The 19,757-nt window shown below is 40.7% G+C and overlaps 1 protein-coding gene and 1 long non-coding RNA gene across 6 annotated transcripts in view; one reads left to right on the top strand and one right to left on the bottom strand.

Annotated features, from left to right (window-relative positions):
* Nucleotides 1-19,757, bottom strand: part of SLC8A1 (solute carrier family 8 member A1) — a 730,555-nt gene that overhangs the window by 7,944 nt on the left and 702,854 nt on the right. The gene's annotated exons all lie outside the window — the stretch shown is intronic.
* Nucleotides 10,615-19,375, top strand: LOC117357897. Its single transcript, XR_004538893.1, has 3 exons — nucleotides 10,615-11,026; nucleotides 12,232-14,988; nucleotides 18,240-19,375. It is a non-coding gene; the product is annotated as an uncharacterized LOC117357897 (long non-coding RNA).

The following is a 19,757-nucleotide window of genomic DNA, read 5'->3' as shown; positions in this document are numbered from 1 at the left end:
GTAGAGATCTTTATTCTTCCAATATCATCATGGTACAATCAATGATTGTACCTTGATGATATTGGAAGAATAAAGATCTCTACACCTTTAGATGAGTTTGTGGACACTTTTTTAGTGCACATCATTCTGTTTTGGACAATTCCATTCTTCGTTTCTGGTATTTTACTTGTGGTTTTGTTTTCCCCTGTTTTGTGCTCTTACTAGCCCACCCACCAGGCTACTTAAGACACCTGTGTACACCTCCACTAAGTTTCTCCATACCAGATACTACTTATTTAGATACCTTTTTGTTCTCATTTTTGTATGGTGTCTTACCTTGATGCATACAGTGGTCTTCTGTCACTTTGGGCACCTTTGTGGCACTTAGATGCTCCTAAAATAGGCCTAGTTCCAAACATCTAAGTTCCATCTAGGAAGTCTTGCAAAATGTTTGATTATTATCGCTGCAAGACGTCCATGTCTAATCCGCCCTTGGGAACACCCAGGAACACCCAAAGCCTGCCCATAGCCACCACACCCATCTCGTGTTCTGGATGCACAGAGGCTGGGACATCTCAGTAGACATATAGAAAGACAGTTTCAATTATCCTGGTGATCAGGATGTCCAAGTGCCGATTCAGAATGCTTTTTGGACGTCTATATTTTCTGATTATGAGCCTGATGGTGCTGATATGCTGAATGCCGAGCCGACTTGAGAATACCGTGACATGAGGCAGCCTGAATATCAGCACATTAAATAAGGTTTAAACAGAGATCGTTAAAAATATTGCTGTCTATTGCTAAAAAGTTCTGTCCGACTGGAAAAACTGTATTTTAGAAACATAGAAAGATGATGGCAGAAAAGGGCCACAGCCCATCAAGTCTGCCCACTCTACTGACCCACCCCATTAGGTCTGAGTGCTAATGACCTAGTACCTTAACTCAACCCTCGTAGGGACCCCACATGGATGTCCCATTTATTCTTAAAGTCGAGAACGCTGGTGGCCTTGACCACCTGCACCGGAAGTTTGTTCCAGTGATCTACCACCCTTTCTGGTGTCACCATTAAATTTCCCTCCTCTGAGTTTGAGCAGGTGCCCCCTTGTGATCGAGGGTCCCTTGGGAAAGAATATGTCGTTTTCCACCTCGCCAAGACCTGTGATGTATTTTGTTCAATGTTGACTTCTGGTGCCATTCTGTCTGCGTGATAACAAAATGTGAGACCGCAGCAGACGAAAAGATGGGCTTCTGGATGGAAAATGCCCAACTATGATTATTAATTCAGGAAATCTGTGGAAAACCGGGATGTACTGTATGGATCGAAGAAGGCAATGTCAATTAAATTGATCAGATACCAACAAATTACATATACAATATAATATGAAGATACAGAAAAGAGGCGTCTGCACCTCCATTAACTGGCATAAAAAGTGAAAGATGTAGCTTGAAGAAAGGCAATCTGCCTTGGCTCCACTGGTTTTGCATAAATTCACTGAAGAATATATGAGAGAATGTAGTGCAGACAGAAATCTTTTGAGCTCTATAATCTTACCAAAAATATAACCGCAGTTTGAATGGAAAATAGACCAGGCATATCAATAATGGGTTCAAAATGAAGAATGCATATTTAATTAAAAATCTGATACGTTGGTCTTATCACAAAACTTCCATCAGGATAATGAGGGTCTTGTGATGAGCTCAATACATCAAATTAGCTTTTTAATTAAATATGTATTATTCATTTTGAACCTATCATTAGTATGCCTGGTTTCCTTGTAATTTGTTTATTTTTTGTAAGATTCCCAAACATAGCATCCTAATGGCCTGATATACAGATAATTTTTTTTCTTATTATGGGAAAAAGCATAGTAAATCAGATCCTATGTTGTTGCTTGCTATATGTACTTCATTAAGAAGAGAGTAGTCTATGAAATAAAGCCTCATATTAGGAATGGGTGAAGGAGCTTTTGCTCAAAAGGCACATACCAGCCCAATTAATGTTAGACTGATACTTCAGTGTCTGTACAGCATGCTGCTTTTGTATTGCAATGACTATGAAGCAAGGCCCTCAGCCCTTAAGGATTTAATTGGCTAAGTTGTCCCTTATTTTGCCTGGATCATTTGTGCAGAATGTTGGGATTTAGGAGAGTGGGGGAAGGGGCAGGTAGAAATATTGTGAAGCACTTGATTCTGTGAAGTGGTGATGTAGGTAGGCTAGGGTTACCATATTTGTGAAGACAAAAAAGAGAATACTTGACCCCCCCACTCTGCCCACACTCCACCCATTTCCTTGGTCCCCCTTCCCATCCTCTGTACCCTTTATGTGTTTCTCTCACTCTCTTCCTTCTTCCAACCCTCCTCCGCCACAGGTGCTTCTCTCTCTCTCTCTCCTTCCAACCCCCTCTCCAGTGGGTGTTTCTTTCTTTCTTTTCTTTCTCTCTTCTTCCAAACACTCCCCCTGCGGATGTCCTTCCAGTCTTCTCTCCTGCTGTTTCTGTCTCTCCCCTCCCATCCAGCACTACCTTACTCCATGATCTTTTCTTCAGCATGCTCTCCTTTTTATAATTCTTCTCCAGTCCTCCCTCCCTCCATGCGGTTTCTCCAGCCCTCCCTCCATGCTGTTTCTCCAGCCCCCTCCCTCCCATTTCTCCCTACTCCTCCCTCCCTTCATGCTGTTTCTCCAGCCCTCCCATCCTTCCTTCATGCTATTTCTCCAGCCTCCCTCCATGTTTTTTATCCAGCCCCCTCTCCTCCCTCTGCCGAAGCTGTTTCTCACGACCTCTCTAGCTCCTGACTCCTCCTCCCTAGGCCCAGCCACTGTAATTGATCTTTGGGCAGCTGGCAGCAGCAATGAGAAGAGCCTGCTGCTGTTGGCCTGCCCCAGAAGCTGCCTCTCTGCAGCAACTTCCTGTTCCCACATAGGCGGGACCTACAGAAAGACAGCTTCCGGGGTCAGGCCAACAGCAGAAGAATCTTCTGGGGCAGGTATCTGGGGGGTGGACCTTACCAGTGGCAGGAAAGAGTGGTCATCCCTCCTGCTGGGATGGTTGTCAGGAGGGGTGGGAATCACTGGCATCCCTCCTGTCGGTCTTCAATTTTTTTTAATTTGTAGGTGTATTCTACACATGTGCCAATCACTACCATTTTATAGAATCAGGGGGTTAATGCCCATTATTAAAAGGTCCCCAAAGATGCCTATATTGTCTTATTAAATAAGCTTCATATGGGTACCTTTTTGGACTTCTCCCTAGGTGACCAGTTATAAAATTAGCCACATAGGCCCGGATTCTCTAAATGACACCAGTTTTTCAAAAATGCAGTTGATGTGACATTTCTAACTGAGTTTCAAAGCTCCAGGCTCATGCCTCAGTAGGCATACCTAATGCCACTTGGGCGTGGCTAATGCCAAAAGTGGCATTTGGCATCCTAAAGCGCCTACATTTCTGGCACCTACCTTTGCCAGAGGCACAATTCTGTACTTGTCGCGTGAATGACGTGTGATCAAGTGGCCACCGCCAATGGCGCTGGTTACAGAATCTGAGCCACAGAGCCGAGTCACACAAACATTTGTAGCATTATGAAAGTGAACAAGGGAATACAAATACTGTTTGGAACAGGACCTGTTAGCTCACATAAAAAACTGTAGTGACCAGCCCAAATATTTGGCGAAGCACTTGAAGTCAAACAACGGGCTTCTTTCTCCTGTTACTGAACTTCAGAAGCCTAATTTAACTTGACCCGGTGAGGCAAGGAGAACATATATTCTGACACTCCTTATGCTTTTCCTGTAAAAGCTTCGAAAGGTATACTCAAAAATTCTACCCTGCTGTGTCTGTAAGCATTAAGACTAGGAAAAAGAAGATGGTGAAGGGAACAAAGAAGCACAATAATACAGATTAAGAAAACTACAGAAATGCCTCAATGGGGAATCAGTGTTGAGAAGAAAATTAGGGACATTATGCAAAGGCACACGGTGGCATATTGTACCTATTTGTGGGGAGAGGATTATCCCACTCGCAGTGCTGTATAGAAAGTGCTTAAAGCTTCAAGTTGGAATTCTTTCTAGCCTCTATTGCAAACAGCATTAGAAGGAGCTGTTTGTTACAGCTGTTTATTTAATAAGCTTCAAGTTTATTTAGTCTTGATATACCGCTTTTATTACCAAAGGAGTTTACAGAATTTTAAAATAATTTAAAATAATAAAAAATGGTTAAAAACCAGAAAAAAAAGGCAAAATATATGGTCATTACAGACGAGACATGGTACAAAAGGGAAATGGGTGGGATACATTGCATTAAAATAAAAAGAAAGAGAAATAGAAAAAACGGAAGGGAAACAGGGAATATATTTTATAGTACTGTTTTTATAAAATGATACCCTTCCCCAATATATGCACATAAAAGAATGCAAATATATGTGTCTACTTTGAAAGAAAGGCGGGAGAGGGGAGATATGATAGAGTCATTTAAATACCTACGTAATATAAATGAGTTGATTCTCTTTCATTTGAAAGGAGACTGCAATGAGAGGCCATAGGATGAAGTTAAGAGGTGATAGACTCCGGAGTAATCTAATGAAATACTTTTTTTTACAGAAAGGGTGGTATATGCATGGAACAGTCTCCCGGAAGAGGTGGTGGATAGAGAATGACATGGTGGTTATTACCCGCGCCGCAGGTAACCTGCCAAAATGGGGAAAGAAAAAAAATAGTGGTCGCTGCAGGGACAAGGCTATTCACTGCTCCATGGCGCGGTGAATGGACTTGTCTCTGCAGTGAGGCAATCAAGGATTGCGCGGTCCAGCAACCCCTACCCGTCCGATTGCAGCGTTCCACCATCTCCCTCCCTCCACCTCACCTTAGTTTGCCGGCTTTCTTTTTTGCCCAGCCGCATGCTCTCGAGTTGTTCAATCTTCTCCTCTGCTGCAACTTCCTGTTTCTGGTTGAGTCAGAGGAGAAGATTGAACAACTGAACAGCCACGTGTGCGCGGCTTTTTGAACGCGTGCAGCTGGGCGAAAAAGAAATCCGGCAAACTCAGCATCTAAGGTGAGGTGGAGGGAGATGACAGAACGCTGCAATCGGGCAGGAGGAGGCTGCTGGACTGCGCGTGTTCCTGGCTCACACTAGGAAGGAGGGAGTGAAAGGGAAAGAGATTCTGGGCCAAGGGGATGAAGAGGGAGAGAAAGAAACCCACAGCAGGAAAGAAAGGGGAGGACAGGCAGGTGAGCCAGATGCTGGAAGCAAGTGGGGAGGGGAAATAGGGAAAGAAGCTAGATGGGGTTGAAGAGAAGAGATACATTAGTGTGGAAGAGGAAGAGAGGGGAAATCTGGACACAGGAAGGTAACAGAAACAGAGGGGAAATTATGTGCATGGGGGCATAGAGACAGAGACATAAAGGAGACATACATGCCATGGGGATAGTATATAGACACAGGGTGGGGGGGGGGGGCGGCAATGCCAGATACATAGGGGAGATATTAGAAATGGGGAAAATAGGAACACAGAAGTGAGATTGCTTGGGGACCGAGCTTGCAGGCTCCAGCGGCACAAATTACATTGTAATGTGCCACGAAAGTAAGAGGGAGGGAGGTAGATAGGCTGCGCGAGAGGAGCTGAAGGGTGGTAGAAAGGAACAGATGGTGAAGGAGGGAGGGAAGGGTGGTGGTGGAAAGGAATAGAAGACATTGAAGGAGGGTGGAGAGGAACAGAACCTGAGGGAAATGTGGAAGACAGAGTGGGGAGAAGACGCTGGAAGGGAAGAAGACAGATGCCAGACTATGGGGGAGTGGAGGGAAGAAGATGGGTGCCAGACCAATTGGGGGGGGGTGAAGGGAGAGGCACAGTAACAGAGCAAATGGAAGACGCAGAGAGAAGACACACAGTGGATGGAAGGAATTGAATGAGAAGATGAGGAAAGCAGAAACCAGACAACAAAGGTAGAAAAAAAAATTATATTTATTTTCTTTTTCTTTAGGATAAAGTAGTATATTAGTTGTATTGATAAAAATTTATAAACAAAGCTCTGCCAGCTGAACATCTCTTTCTCTAGTTCAGCAGCCAGAATTTGGCCTTTATCTACCATCATGTTTCTATGTTTCTATATACACATATATAAGGGTCGTAATGAAATTAATGAGCAACAATTTTTACAAATCAGAATTTATTAATGTAGGAAAAACAAGTAGAATAAAAAATGGAGGAATTGGAAAAAATATCCACATAAATCAAATAAAATAATAAGATTCCTGTTTAAATATGCAGTGGAAAACTGGAATCATTGTACTTAAAGCAATACTAATAACCTGAAATACAGCTTTCACAGTACATGCAAATAGATGTATTCAAAAAAATTTTTAAATGAATTTCAAAAAAACTGATAAATGCATGAATTAATTAATTAATTAATAAAAGTAGACCCAATCGATAGGTGCATTTAGTCCATAAGGTTGTACTGAGTTAAGATTGAAAATCCAACGTTGTTCCCGCCGTAGAAGCCTCAGCTTTACATGAATGTGATCTATGACAAAGCATCTTAAGTCATCAAATGCAAGATTGTGCTGGACACAGTGTGACACCATAGGGGCATTTGTTAGACCTCTAATGATGGCACTTTGATGTTCATTCACTATTAAACGAAATTGTCTAGATGTTTGTCCTATGTAGAATTTCTTACAGGGACAAACAAAACAATAAATTACAAAACCTGTGTCACAGGTGGTTTTGTGTTTCAGTGTATATTTTATCTCATCCACAGGATTCACAAATTCCTTAATGGATAAAGTGTCGTGGCATGTTTTACATCTGCCACAAGCAAAATGTTCTCCAATCTCTATATTTTTTGTAGTATGATCAAGTAAAGCAGGGCATAACTTTTCTTTCAGATTTTGATTTCGTTTATACGCTACGTGTAATCATTTATTTTGAAATGCTGGAATTAGAGTGATCATGTGCCAGTATTTTCTTAGAATCCTAGAAACTGACTGTGTCACCCCCATGGTTCGCTTAGGTTCTAATAAGAAAGCTGAGGCTTCTGCGGCGGGAACAACGTTGGATTTTCAATCTTAACTCAGTACAACCTTATGGACTAAATGCACCTATCAATCGGGTCTACTTTTATTAATTAAATAATTCATTTGGTTTTTTTGAAATTCATTGAAAATTTTTTTTGAATACATCTATTTGCATGTACTGTGAAAGCTGTTTTTCCAGGTTATTAGTATTGCTTTAAGTACAACAGTTCCAGTTTTCCACTGCTGTCCCTTTAATGAAATTTGATCTGAGTGAGCTGGTCACGAATTAGCAATGACGTGGCCGGCTCTCATTACACTATTTTAAAGAACTCTTGGGCGCCATTTTTTACCTTACCCTGCAGACTCTACGTGTTGATAACACTTCAGGCAAGTTCATGAATTTTAATATATGATAACCAACAAGTTAAGATTTACGTTTTGTAAGTTTTTGTGCTTTTCTCTATAGAGCCCTGAAGAAATGATCAGCAGATCATGAAATGAAGGCCACCATCGGCTTTTATTGACTCAAAGAGAAAGTAGTAATCACGTTAATGCAAAGATAAGTGCTGCTTATTTTTTTGTATTATTCTTTTAAGCATAACACAGGGGTTGTTTTGCCAGTGATAGAAAGCTGAAAGGGAGTTAAAAGAACAATTTAAGCTCCCTTTCATAGCTTCAAAGCAACGTTTGCTTTGCAGCATCTGAGGCGTTTTCCCCTATTCAGCTATAATTGTTTGAAGTTAAGTGCTCACCAGGGGTTAAGGCATCGAGCAAGTGCCACCAGTGCATATTTAAACTGGAATCTTATTATTTTATTTATGTGGAAAAGCAAGTACACCATCTTAATGTACAGACTTTTCTTCACTTTTCAACATAGTCTCCATTTCTCTGCACACATTTTCCCCATCGTTCTGCAAGCTTGAATATTCCCTTGCGGTAGAACTGCGTTCGAGCTGCCGGAAGACACAGATGTATTCATTAATACAAGACGTCTCACTATTTTTTCGGTGACAGCCCCTCAGTCCTGGAATGATCTCCCAATATATATAAGAGAAGAAAAGAACCTCGAAAAATTTAAGATTAAGCTCAAAAGTTTCCTTTTTAACGATGCTTTTAGTGAATAATGATCTTTTATTATTTTTATCTATCTTTTTTATTGTCTTTTTCCCCCCCTATGTTTTTACCTTTGTATTTTGAATTTAATATAAAATGTAACCATTAATGAATTTTCCTATTGTTTCGATATAATAAGTAACAACTTAATTTTTTATTTTAAATTGTGTTTGTTTTTTGTAATATTGTCTATTTATATATTTTACCTATGTTTATAATTTTTAGGATTATCTTGTACATCGCCTTGAATGTAGAGTAGGCGATTAATCAAATTATTTAATAAACTTGGAAACTTGGAACTTGGATGCACTATTGGTTGGAGAATTCAAGTGGTGCCGTTCCACACTTTGTCGTTTTGTTTCAGGTTCATATTGATGAAACCAGCTTTCATCGCCTGTCACAAACGAATCAAAAAATCATCTCCTTAATTTCGATATCTCTGAAGAAAGCCTTCAGTGATGGTTTTTCTGTGAACTTTGTGGTTTTCGGTCAACAAACTTGGGACCCAGCGGGCACAAACTTTTTGCTAGCCTAAGCTTTCAATTATTTCCTGCACTGCACTCTGCCCTATTCTAAGTTTTGCTGAAATCTCATTCAGAGTGACACGTCTGTCTTCTTTAATGATGCCATCAACCTTTTGTTGTGTTCAGTGCAGGCAATGTGAGGGCAACCGCAGTGAGGCTGATGCTCATTTTTCCATCTTTGAAATGTTTCACCCATTTCCTAACACTGCTAGTGCCCATGCACACATCTCCATATGCACGCTTAAGTCTTTGGAGAATTTCTGCAGTGGGGATTTCCTCCTTAACAAGGCATTCAATGACAGTACATTGACGAAACAAAACATAAGTGTTGGCCATTTTGTATCTACTGCTTGTGGTCACGTGCTAGAAGCTAATGATTTCACGCTACCTCAACGCGAAGTGTAAAGTCTGTACATTAAGATGATGTACTTGTTTTTCCTAGATTAATAAATTCTGATTTGTAAAAAAAAAACTTGTTTCTCGTTAATTTCAGTATGATCCTCATATTTTATAAAGTATTGTAGGGGCTCTTAAGCTTAACCACGTTATCTTTGGTTTTGCAACCCAATCACTGAGGCTTTCCTACAGGTCTCAAGTTTTAAAAGAAACATAGATCCTGAAGGAAAACTGAGTGTCGCTCATCTGTGCATATGTTAGAGTCAGATATTGTTGAAGTTAATCACCAGAACAAAGAAATTAGGGCAACCTAATAAAAAGGCTACAACAAAGGCAAAGTAGGTCTGATGCCTTTAAGGGAAGAGCATAGAGGGAGTAAAGATTGCAAATTACCTCTGTCAACTGCTAAGAAACTTGTAGCTATAAACAAAAAATGCTAGAAACCTAAAAAGAGTTAAGTACATAGAACTAAATAAAGATGTAGATTTAATAGGAATCTGAGAGAACTGGTGGAAGGAAGGTAACCAATACCAAGATACAAATTATATTGCAATGGCAGGGTGAATCAGACTGGAGGGATGGTAGTGCTATATATTCAAGAAGGCATTGAGTCAAACAATAAAAATTCAGCAGGAAACAGATTGCAACATCTCTCAGGTAGATATTCAGACCATGGTAGTCAGCATTTTTAAAAATACTGGTAACTGAGGGAAAATTAGATCCGGATATTTAGTGCCATGCCTGACTACGAGCTCTGAATATGCAGTGCCAGCTGGACTTTTAGGTGGGACCCAGCCAATATTCAGCCATGGTCCACATAAAACATTTATACAGGCCTCAGGACTTGAAAAATATAACAACAATGTCTCAGCTCCTCTAATCTCCCTTTCCACCACTTTGGTCCCAATCTCCCTCCCACTCCCACACCCACCCCTGACAAGGTCCAGACCACCTCCTATTCACCCTGACAAAATCCCCCTCTGGGTCCAGCCCCCCTCTTCCAGTCAGAACAGGTCCTTTTGGGCCTACTTAAACCTCCTGGTGGTTCAGTAGGGGGATGGGGATAGGAATGAATCTTATTTTTCTCCTACCCCTACAACATGGCTGCTGTGACCTCTAACAGCAGCTTTGTGCTTATTTGGTAGTAGTATGAGGCTGCCATGAGAGGTCATAGAAGCCATTTTGTTGAATTAACCACTATAGGCAGGAGTCAGTTAGGTTCACTCCTGCCCCTACCACCTCTCTGAATCAGGAAGTTTAAGTAGGTTAGGAAAACCTCTCCTGGCTGGGAGGGAGGCTGCAGCTAGGAGAAGGTCTTGCAAGGGAAGTATGAGGAGGGTCTGGACCTCACCAGATGAGTGGGGTGGGAGGGAGTCTGGGCCACTGTTCCCTTTGAGCTCAGCAGGAGTCCTGCAACTACATTGTTGCCAGTGGGAGGTAGTGCTTCAATATTGTGCTTTCATTCACTAGGGACAGGCAGGTTCCTGGGAATTCTGAAGAGCTTGACTGTCCCTCATTACTGAAAATGTGATAGTGAAGCATGCCCCACTGGCAGGACTGTAGATGAAGGATCCTGCTCAGCTTAGAGGGAATAGTGGTCTGGGCCTTACTTGGGGTGGGAAGGAGGGGAAGACGCTGGAAAGGTGCCAGCTGGTACTGGAAGTTGTGCAGGTGCTGTCTGATATTCAGTGCTGACACTCACATAGCTAACCAGGTGAATTTAGGACTTCCTTTTTGAGGGATCCTACATACGTGGTTAGCTATGTGAATGCCAGCACTGAATATTGTCGGCACCTGCATAACCCCCAGCTCTTAACTGACTCTGTCCCTTTAACATCTCTGGGCATCCCAGCTCTAAAACGGTTGTTTTATGTCCCAATTCAGCAACACTATGGAACGCGCTTCCATGTCATATCAGGAATGAAACATCCATATCAATATATAAAACAAATCTAAAGACTTGTCTGTTTAAGGATGCCTTTACCTCTTAAGAAATTCCCTCCGGTGAGTAGTGCCCATTCCCAATGTGTCAGGCCTTTGTTTTCCTTTTTTTTTTTGGAAATTTATTAATTTTCAAAATCAAATACAAAAGTGCAAAGAATATATAATCAATTAATACAATAATCAGCACTTACATCCAAACAAATAATGATATAAAGTACATTTCCCCCCTCCCTGGATGTGCGTGAAGATCAATTAGGAATCAAAGGCTTACTTGATCAATCAGTTTTTACAAATTCCGCTAATGGACCCCAAGTTTCTTTAAATTTGTTCAGAATTCATTCTGACATATCTATAAAATTGACACAGAGTTTCCCACCAAAAGTTGAAGTTCAGTCTGTCCCAGTTTTTCCAATTTTTCATTACTAACTGCATAACTACCCCTTTCATAATAATAAGAAGTCTGTTCTTGCTTGCATTAACTGGACTCTTAGGTTGAAATAAAGTCCCAAATAAAACAATGTCATACGACAATGGAATAGAAGCCTCCAATATCCTATTAATTTTTACCCCAAATAGACTTCCAAAAGTTGAGTATCAAGGGACAATAAAACAACAAGTGATCCAGTGTCCCTACTTCAAGATGACAATGCCAGCATCTATTAGACTTTGAACTATCCAACTTTTGTAAACAAACCGGGGCCCAAAAGATTCTATATTACAGAAAAAAACAAGTTTGTCTCATAGATGCTGACGCTGTACATCTCATTCTCCAAGTCTAAATCCGTGGCCATTGAGTAGCAGAAATATGCTGCTTTGTTTCAATGCTCCAAATGTCTTTTAGGCTTGTTTTTGGTTTTTTATTCAAATATTCAGATAGTAATTTGTACCACTTGGCTGCCTGATGCCCTTGCAAATCTATTTGGAAACATAGGCTGGGCAAGCTATATTGATTTTCTAAGCTACGCCAATCATGGAACCCTTTCTGAATGGCCTGTTTCAACTGCAACCATTCATAACTTTGAGATTTTGATATGCTGAAAGATTGTTGCAATTGTAATAAATTTACCATTTTCCCATTCTGAATGATATCATCTAGAGTTTGTATGCCTGCCTACAACCAATGTTTCCAAAAGATTTTAGACTCGCCTATTTGAATCTTGGAGTTTGACACGTGGATAGTTATATTGGAGTAGAAGTTAAATTATTAATACATTTTAATGTATTCCATGTGTAAAGAAGAATATTATTGTCCTTATATATTCTAGGAAGCTTGATACTCAAAATATGATGAAGAACGTAATGGGGCCATAAGATGACTCTCTACTATCAGCCAATCTGGTAGATTCTCCATAAGTTCAAGAAGGATCCAATACATACCCTGATATAAAATCATGCAACCTGAATCAAATCATGTCACCCCATATTCGAAAACTGTAACAGAGCTTAAAAATTTAGGGTTCCTTATACTAAAGCTAGAGGTTTTTAGTATGGGCTGACGAGGTACAACGCTCCAACACTCATAGAATTCCTTTGAGCATCACAGCATCCCTCCACGATTCCCGCAGCCACACACTTTTTATACTTTAATAAAAAAAATTAAATATAAAATCATATGTTCGAGGCTTGTGCAAATGAGGACAGGGTCCGCGGGGACCAGGACAGAGCTTGCAGGGATCGGGCGGAGCCGGATGTGGAGCCTGCAGGGACAGGGACAGTGCCAATAGAGTCGGGGCGGAGACAGGGACAAAGCTTGTGGGGATGGGGAAAAACTTTGTCCCTGTGTCATTCTCTAGTCCACACTGAGCCACTTAGGTGGAGCTTAAAGTTATGCTTGTAAATATAGGCCTGTTATTCATTTGCATAGATTTATGGCCCTAGTACTGAAAATCAGTGCTAAGCTCCTAATATTTTTCTCTGTTCTAAATCTGCCCCTTTTACCACTCATTTTTATGTTCCTAAATGTGAAATTTTGAGTATAAAGTAAGGCACTCAGCCCTAGGATGGAGTTGGAGTTGTGGCCTAGTGGTTAGAGCTGATGCCAGTGCCACTCCTTGTGACCCCAGGGAAGTCACTTAAACCTCCATTGACCCAGGTACCATAGTTAGATTGTAAGCCCACTGGGGCAGATAGGGAAAATGCTTAGAATACCTGACTACTATTCAATGTAAAGTGCCTTGGGTGAATCTCTTCATAAAAGGCAGTTAATAAATCTAAATAAAATAGGAAATTTTCAGAGGCCATTTCAGGTGCCTAATTCTCAAAGTCAGGAGGAGCACAAATTCTTTGAATATTGGGCTAAATGTAATGTACAACCACTGTTTTAAGTAAAGAAAATCATGGCCTAGATTCTATAGTCTTTCTTCTTGGACAGTTCACATGAGCCTTGAAGAAAGGAGCAAATTAGGACATGCATCCTTTTGAGGAGCTCACTTACACATGGCCATAGATATGCTTTTAAGTACGGTATGAAGCAAGATGTGGACCAGGGATCCTTTCCATAGCGTGGCCTAAAGTGTCAGTGAAAGACAATGTCTTGAGAAGTCTTGTTAAGATCCTATTTTGTTTTGCATTCTAATGGTACTCTACCCAGTGAAGCGGGAAATGTAAAATGTGAAATGTTTCATTTAACAAAGAACAATGATTGTGTCTGGGAGTGCAAACTGCATTGCTCGCCAAAAAACTGTCATGTTAGTTAGATGAGGCTGTATAGAAGTCATTCATTATCCATACTAAGCATTTAACAGTGTCTACCAGAACATACAATTTCACTATCACACTCCGACCATGAAATAAGGCCTAATATTTCAAAGATGCTCCACAACTGCTCCCTCAAGTTATACCCTGACCACCCTTACAAAATCCAGAACAAATCCCCTGGCCCCCTCCAGGCCAACCCTGTATTTCTCCAGAAAACCCACATCCCTTTCAAAGGAACCTGCCCCCCCCCTCAACCGATACCAGGCCCTCCCTTTCCTACAAGGCCCCATCCCCTTTGAACTCTGGTGCTGGACAGACTTGTATGGTCTGTGTCCCGCATGTTGGTGTAGCCTTTTTTTCTTTTTGAAAATTTTGTATTTTCCCCTCTCCCCTCACTTTTTGTCTCCGGTCTTTGTTTCATCTTGTTTGTGCATCTCTGTAATGATGCTTTAAAAAAAATCTTATTTCAATTTCCTGTTTTAATATATATGCTTTATTAAATTTATTGTAAACCGCTTAGATGTAATGATAGGCGGTATATCAAATAAATAATAAACTTGAAGCTTGAAGAGACCAAGGAGAGAGGCCAAATCCAGTATGGGGGCAAGGAGTCCAATGTGTCCCGTACATGGCGAGAGACCAAGAGGAGCAGGACAGACTTGTACGGTCTGTGTCTCTCACGTGGTGAGAGACAGGTGAAGGTTCAACAACCCCAGTGCAGAGGAACTGTACAGCTTTGAAGGGAGGGGAAGGCATCTTGACTGATAAGTTGAATACTGTCAGCAATACACCACATACAGTATCATCCCCATCATGGTTAGCATGATGGTGACTTCACAATCAGCATTTAAACATGGGTGACCTGGGCCTACATAGAGTGGTGGATGAGGCTCTGGTCACCTTGTTGGGCAGACTGGATGTGCTGTAAGGGTCTTTTTCTGCTGTCATTTACGGCATTTACTGTGTTTTCTAAGTCAGCTGTGGTGGCAGTGGTCCCTCTCCTCAAGATTTCAATTGAAGACATTGCTTGCCATCTCACTGTGTGGTGCGAGCCACATCAGGAAACATTTGTAACTTTCTACCACTAAAAAGATAATCCTTCTTTCTAAAATAAGACCTCAACACTATTACTTTTATCTTTTACAGATAAAAAGAATATATCAAGACGGTGGCTTGCTCTGAGAAATTATCCCGAGATGCTTCAAGAAGTTGTGTTAAATGAAATACTTCTAAAGAGTTCTTTTTTACCCAGAAGGTGGTGGATACATGGAACACACTTCCGGATGCTGGGATAGGCAGGAGCACGTTACAGGGCTTCAAAGAAGGTTTGGATAAGTTCCTAAAGGACAAAGGGATTGAGGGGTACGGATAGTAGAGGTAGGTTATAGGGATAGGAGCAAGAGGTAGTTATAGAAATAGTCAGGGACCTCTGCTCAGGCAATAGGCCTGATGGGCCGCCGCGGGAGCGGACCGCTGGGCGAGATGGACCTCTGGTCTGCCTCAGCGGAGGCAACTTCTTATGTTCTTACAGAGGCCATAATATCAGGCTCATCAGAAATTCTAGGCCTACAGATCTCACTTGGCTTCCCAGAACCTGGTTCCGTAAGTTTGTAAAGAGGCACACATATCCACCAAAAAGCTAAAAAGCTGCTACGACAAAAAAAAAAATAAAAATTCCTATTTCGACAGCACTCGGAAGTAACAAAATGAATTCCAGTTGATTATCAAAATGATTAATTGCCGTGAGAGGCATCTTTTTATGCTGACAGAGCATCAAGTATGGTAATATAAGTCCCTCTGTTTGGTATTTAGTTTTTTTTAATTGATCCTTCATGCTTTGCTGCCTTTGAAATAGCTGTACAGCATAGGCTTTATGAATCTGAAAAGAAAAAAAAAAAAGGCTATTTGGTGCATTCAGATGCAGCATTGTTACAGAAGGGCTTGGTAAAATCTATAAAGCAAGCACATATAAATTCATGTATGGATGGTTTGGGTTAGGTTATTTATTCTTGATGAACCACATTATTGCAACACAAAGCAAATATTAAAACAAGAAAAGATCCACAATATTCAATAGGAAAAAGCTCAAGCATCCACAAACAAAGAACTAAAGATAAAACCAAAATAAAAACATATAAAGCATATCCAATCCAATCCTTAGGTTTATATACTGGGTCATCTCCTGAACTAGGGGCTCGATTCAGTTAACATAAAGAAATGAGGAAATGGAAACCGAAGCTAATATAAGAGATCGATGAATCGATATAACAAAAGTACATTCTTAAATCCTCAGTAAGGTTCCTCATGAAAAAAATAATGTTTTTAAAGACTTTCTGAAAGTATATAGAGAGAAAGTAGTTCTAATCTCAACAGGAAGTTCATTCCGAATTGAAGTAAAAGAACGGGAAACATAACCTAAAACCTTCATTCCTTTAAGTGAAGGAAAAGAGAGTTTATACAGTTGAGAAATTCTTGGTTTTGTAGTTCGTCGAGAATTAAAGGAGAATGTGGCGCTGCCGAGCCCGTGGGTACGCTCGGCTCCGGTCAACGCTCAGAACAGCCTGCGTCCTACGTGCTTCCAGAAAAGCTGGAAATCCTGCTGGGCACACAATCCAATGAGGAAGCAAAAAGGATTCCAAACAGTCACTTTCAAAATAAAATAAAGTCCCACTTTATTGTGGCAATGCAGCTTGAACAAGGTTCAGTTCATTCCTTCCCAAAACATAAGAAAAATGGAACAAAAATCAAATCGAGTTGAAAAGCAAACCACCAACAACTCACACCTTCCTTGCAGGTGATACAGGTAAGTAGCAAGGTGTAGTCCCAATCGTTCTGCCTTTGGCAAAATAGGCAGCAACCAACTATCACACTTCCTTTATAAATAAAGCCAGTGCTGTGCCCAAGCCTAGATTGAAGCCGGCTTGGCCCCAACCAACTTAACAATAAAAGGAAGAAAAAAAAAGCTCCATGTAAGATTTTGAATATTATGCTTGCACATTTAAATTGAATTCTAAAATAAACTGGGAGCCGGTGAAGTGCCTTCAGAAGAGGGGAGACACGGTCATATTTCCTGTTCCTATATAAGCACTCCTAAACACCAGCAGAATTTCAGCTCCTAGACCTGATAGGTGAGCAAAAAAAAAAAAAAAAATAATAATTTTTAAAAGAGATTTAAATTGGACCAAAGATCCCTCCTCCCTTCAGAAAGACCGTTCCATTATTAAGGTGCCAAGAATAGAAGATATCTTTTCATGTCCATTCAAGCCACTCCAATGAAGAAGAAGGGAGGACTAAATAATGTTCAAGGGAACACAGTGCACCTGTCCGAACATATAAAGTAATCGGAGAGGCCAAATAACTAGGAGAGCGTTCAGGGATCGCGATAGAACCCACACTACAATAGTTGCCTGACAGAGCTTAGTAAGAAAGGGCCCCTTAATGTAAATAAATTCAAAGTGATGCCAAAACGTTTAAGAGAAGAAGATAATGGGCTCCTTTTACGAAGGCGCGGTAGGGCCTTAACGCGTGGAATAGCACGCACTAAATTGCCACACGCGCTAGCCGCTACCGCCTCCTTTTGAGCAGGGGGTAGATTTTCGGCTAGCGCGCGATAATCCGGTGCGTGCGCTAAAACGCTTAACGCTACCTTCGTAAAAGGAGCCCAATCTGACACGTTTCAAAAATTACCTGAAAAGTTTCTTAGTTCTGCTGTTGAGTTTGTATCCTGCCTGGTTGTGACCTTTTTTCACTTTCAATAAAAATATAAAAATAAATAAATGAAGGTGCTTTCAGTCTTTGATTTCTCTTCATCCTCTTTTGGTTATTTTTTCTTTTCTTTATATGTTTCTTTTTTTCTCTCTTTCTTCCTCTTTCCCACCCCTACTTTATCGTGCTTTCCATACATGTTTCTTCTTTGGCCTTTAAAAACCAGATTGTAGTTTTACCCTCTCTACCCTTTTATACTAATTTGTTTGTCTCTTTAGTTTTACCTTATTTTATGTTCAGTTCTTAAATTGTGATTGTATGTCTTTTTATGCTTTTTAAAATAAATTCTATTTTGCTTAGTAAAACAAGCTAAGTGATGTAATCAAATTTTAATAAAAACATGAAACTTGATATGCACAAATTATCCCAACTACAGGCACACAATGCTGGATCACTACGTTAAGGGTCGCTATCTAAGAAAAAGAACCTAGAGTCATTGTAGAAGGCTCACTCCAGTTGCTAAAAAAAATCAATATAGCTGGGCAAGCTATATTGATTTTCTAAGCTACGCCAATCATGGAACCCTTTCTGAATGGCCTGTTTCAACTGCAACCATTCATAACTTTGAGATTTTGATATGCTGAAAGATTGTTGCAATTGTAATAAATTTACCATTTTCCCATTCTGAATTATATCATCTAGAGTTTATATGCCTGCCTACAACCAATGTTTCCAAAAGATTTTAGACTCGCCTATTTGAATCTTGGAGTTTGACACGTGGATAGTTATATTGGAGTAGAAGTTAAATTATTAATACATTTTAATGTATTCCATGTGTAAAGAAGAATACTATTGTCCTTATATATTCTAGGAAGCTTGATACTCAAAATATGATGAAGAACGTAATGGGGCCATAAGATGACTCTCTACTATCAGCCAATCTGGTAGATTCTCCATAAGTTCAGGAAGGATCCAATACATACCCTGATGTAAAATCATGCAACCTGACTCAAATCATGTCACCCCATATTCGAAAACTGTAACAGAGCTTAAAAATTTAGGGTTCCTTATACTAAAGCTAGAGGTTTTTAGTTGGGCTGACGAGGTACAACGCTCCAACACTCATAGAATTCCGAAGTTCCCCCTCTTGGTAACATAGAGGAACTCCTGAGGGGAATGCAAAAGGTCTCGCGGACATCGGACAGCGGCCTGCTGAGGACACAGGGAGGCGAACCCATAGCTGTTCCTCCTGGGCATGATGTTATGCTGAGCCCCGATGTAAGGGCAGCGCCCCCCTAATCTCAGGTCACCAGCTCTCCCAGGGGTGTGAAAACCCCGGAGCCCGTGGTATTCTCCTCCTCAGAGGCAAGTTTGGATCCTGGAGAAGGTCTGGAGGTTGGGGATCATAGTCAAAGAGCCCTAATGGACATAACTGGGGATAATTCAACTTTACAAGGGGGCGATGACCAGGAGGCATGCCCTGAAGAACATCCACAGAATAGTGAGCCCTCTACTATATTACAAGCTTCAATTTCTTTGATTAAACCTGCTGAAGTAATCTTAGATTCCTTCTTTAAAAATAGACAAAAAATTTTTCTTGGTTGTAAAATACAGATGTTCCCTGATCTTACACGGGAGACGCAGAAGCGCTGCCGTGAATTCCTTTTTTTGAAACCTGGGGTTACATCTTTGGGAACTACCTTTTATTTGAGACATCCATGTAAATGTATTGTGTGTTACCGCTCTGTTAAGTATGTGTTCCTTGAACCATCTCAATTGACAACTTTTGTGGCAATGTCTCGTCTGGATGGAGGAATATCTTGATCCCTATAATCTTGATCCCTATAATCCCTATAATTTGATTTTTTCAGTGCTATAGCTTCTAGCATCTTGCTATAATATATTGTTTTTTTCCCTGTTTTTGTTATAATTTTTTTCACTGTTTCTAATACTTTGATCTAGAGAGAGGACTTGAGAATAAATAGTTAATCAATGTTTTCTTTATTGGATGTATAATTAACTATATGTTACTATTATTGCTTTCTGTACAAGTATTACGTTTGAATTTTAAATTGAAAATCAATAAAGATTTAATTAGAAAAAAAAAATTACTCAATGTGCATCTAATATAATAAAATGCTAGGCCGCGCATGCGCACTTCCTATGTGTGCGCCGGTTTTCCGTGAGCTGTAGCGACACATGGGAAGTGCGCATGCGCGGCTTACAGTCTGGAGCGGTGAGCGGTGGCTACTCTCACGATCCCCACCTGCGTTTATTGCTCTTGACGTCGCCGCGATGTAGGGACCCGCAGGTAGGACTGCGCATGCCCCTACAGTACTCTCTCCGCTCTCTCTCTCTCTTCCTCCCCCCCTCCCCCCGAGGCGGATGT

The sequence above is a fragment of the Geotrypetes seraphini genome, chromosome 3 (assembly GCF_902459505.1).
Source record: "Geotrypetes seraphini chromosome 3, aGeoSer1.1, whole genome shotgun sequence".
In the NCBI taxonomy this organism is placed as follows: Eukaryota; Metazoa; Chordata; class Amphibia; order Gymnophiona; family Dermophiidae; genus Geotrypetes; species Geotrypetes seraphini.
This window is presented reverse-complemented; position numbering and strand designations above follow the sequence as displayed.